The sequence below is a fragment of the Equus quagga genome, chromosome 5 (assembly GCF_021613505.1).
Source record: "Equus quagga isolate Etosha38 chromosome 5, UCLA_HA_Equagga_1.0, whole genome shotgun sequence".
NCBI classification, from domain to species: domain Eukaryota; kingdom Metazoa; phylum Chordata; class Mammalia; order Perissodactyla; family Equidae; genus Equus; species Equus quagga.
In genome coordinates this window covers 31,034,188-31,036,965 of record NC_060271.1, presented here as the reverse complement: position 1 = coordinate 31,036,965, position 2,778 = coordinate 31,034,188, and the positions used below count along the sequence as shown (strand labels likewise).

The 2,778-nt window shown below is 45.4% G+C and overlaps 1 pseudogene; it reads right to left on the bottom strand.

Annotated features, from left to right (window-relative positions):
- Nucleotides 1-503: 503 nt before the first annotated feature.
- Nucleotides 504-1,434, bottom strand: LOC124239583 (RNA transcription, translation and transport factor protein-like; annotated as a pseudogene).
- Nucleotides 1,435-2,778: the final 1,344 nt, after the last annotated feature.

The window sequence follows — 2,778 nt, the reverse complement described above, 5'->3', positions numbered from 1 at the left end:
CAGTCATTCAACTAAAAAATAAACAGAGTAAAATAATGATAAATTGATAGGTGTTCTGTGAAGGGTTTGAAATAGAGAAGAAAGGGAGGCTGTGTTGGGGAGGGGGTTTAGGGAGGAGGTGCCATTTAAGCTGAGACCTGAAGGAAGAGAAGGAGGATCAAATGAGATAAAGCATATGGAAGCACCCAGCACAGCGCTGGCGCATAGCGAGCATCAGTAAATGTAGGTGATTATTATTACCCTTAGCGCTGCTGTATTCAGCATCTGGCTCTGAGCCTTCCTGCGAGTCTGCAGTGTCCATGCAGATGACCCATTCCACATCCACCCTGTTAGTTCTTTCTCCTCTTTCTCGAACTTTATTAAAGAGAAAGCAATTATAGTAATTCTCTAGGACATAGAAATTTCTGGGATCCCTCCCTCAAAAATGTTACGTTCAATTTCCCAACACATGCCAGAGTGACATGGCTCCCAATTGTAGGTAAGAAGCTGAAATCCTAAAATGTTCATCTTCGAACTTTCCCCAGTTGGCAGTCTGCCTTTGGATCAGCAATAATTGCCTGAACAGCTACTATGGCTTCATTAATGTTTGTCTGTAGCTCTCTGAGCTCTTCGATAGGCAGCAATCGCAGACTTTAAGCAGCTTCTTTAAGAACTGCATCTCCTGTGTCAAAACCAAGAATATGTTTGTCTAAAGCAACAAGCAAGACTTCTTTTTTTTGATTTGCTTTGGCAACTGCGTCCTGCATCAGGAGCTTGGACCAAAATGCAAATTGCCTTAAGCGTTACCGGATAATCATCTTGCTGCTGAATCTGAAGAAGATTAGCCAAAGCTATTACACTAGACTGAAAATCAGGATTATTTACATCCAAACTGATCAATGGCTCTGCATTTTTAGTTGCATTGTCAGCAGTTTTTGCACTATCAGTTACCAAGTCCTTGTATTTTTCAGCATTATCTCCATATTCAAGTCTGACAGCTAAACCAAGAAGCCAGTCAAATGCTTCTTGTTGATCTTGAATCTTCAAAAGACAGTTAACATATCTGAGATATTTTTCAAAGAACTTGGGCCAGTCTCTGCTGGATGGGTGCCACCAGTCATTCATCACTGTGGATGTTTCTTAAATTACCTGTCTTCAATCTTGTAGTATCTGATTTTCTGGTCTTCAAGCCAAACAATAAAGTTTCTAAATTTTGTTTCATCTTTGCAGTTGAAGCCAGCAGGGTTGTGGTAGTCAAGGGCCATCAGCTTGCGTCAGAACTTGGTCCTGGCTTCTCCCTCTGGTCCCCCTGGGACTTCACCTGGGACAGGAGAGGAGAGGCAAGAGAAGCAGGTGGCACAGGCACTAGTGATGCAGGGAGAGCAGCCTGTTACTTCTTTGACCTCCTCGACTCTAGTGACTTCACCTCTGCCTCACCTAAGGTACCCACGCCATGGCCACAGCCTGGGTCTTGCATCACCGAGGACTCCCTCATTTCTTAAATCTTAAATTCAGACATTTCACTGTGACCACACCTTCTCATCCTTCAGCACTTTTCCACCCAGTTGCTCCTACTGTCCCTGCTCATCAAATTTGCTAGAGCTGACAGCCCTCTCTTGTCTCCCTCTCGAGTCCCTTTCTCTGTTCTAAGTTCCTTTCCTACACAGTAGAGACTGAAAGCCTTCACCTCTTCTTTGCTGATCACCCCTGTTTTGCCCCACTGTCCTTCTGTCCTATCTGATGCTATTAGTGTTTGGTGCCATAACAAGGTCATGGTCTCTGTCAACTGGGTCTTCACGGTTGCCTAGCAATCTTTCTGTACTTTCCTCATCAGCTTTCTCTGTCATCCTTTAAACCTTCTTCATCCTCAAATATCCTATCTATAGAATAGAAGGGGATATAGAACCTTTAACGTGTTAATCCCTTAACGTCCTGCCATCCCACATCTGTGTACGTAGCATATGCTGTCAGAGCTCTGCTCATGTCGCCTTGGATTCCTTTGCTGTCTGGGAGCACACCAGATACCCATGAGCTTTCGCTCCCCACAGCCAGCGTCTCTGTCTCTGTCTGAGGACTGCCCTCAGGCTGCCTGAATCACTTTGCCTGTACAGAGAACCACAAGTGACTGGGAATTTACATCTCTCCGCCATCCCCCTGTACACAAAGGGCAGCTCTTAACCTTTTACTGAAGGATTCGGGAGCGTAAATACCCCAACAACCTTGCCCTATGATTGGGACAACTCTGAGATGTGAAAGCTCCCCTCTGGGGTGAGCCCAAGTCAAGTTGCCCTTCGTGGCATTTCATTGTCATTGCATTCTTGCTCAGCCTCCTCCTCTTCCTGCTCTCTCTTCCCACTTCCCTATGAGTTATTCCTGGGAATTCTTCCTAACAGATCACTGCACAGAAGTCTTCATCTCAGGCCGGGTCTGCTTCTGAGAAATCTTGTCTCAGACAATATGCACCCTGTCACGATGGAAGACATGCTTTCCCCTCGATGTCTCCCCCAGATATTAGCCCTCCCTCCCCTTCCCTGCCCTCCCCTTTTGCATCCACACAGTCTTCCTAGGCAAGCTTAGCTCCTCCTATGGCTTAATATACCATCTGTATTAGTTTCCTACGGCTGCTATAACAAAACATCGCAGACTAAGTGACTCAAACAACAGAAATTTATAGTTTCACAGTTCTGGAGACTAGAAATCTAAGATCAAGGTGTCAGTGGGGTTGGTCCCTTTTGAGGGCTGTGAAGGAAAATCTGTTCCATCCCTCTCTCCTAGCTTCTGGTAGTTTGTTGGCAATCT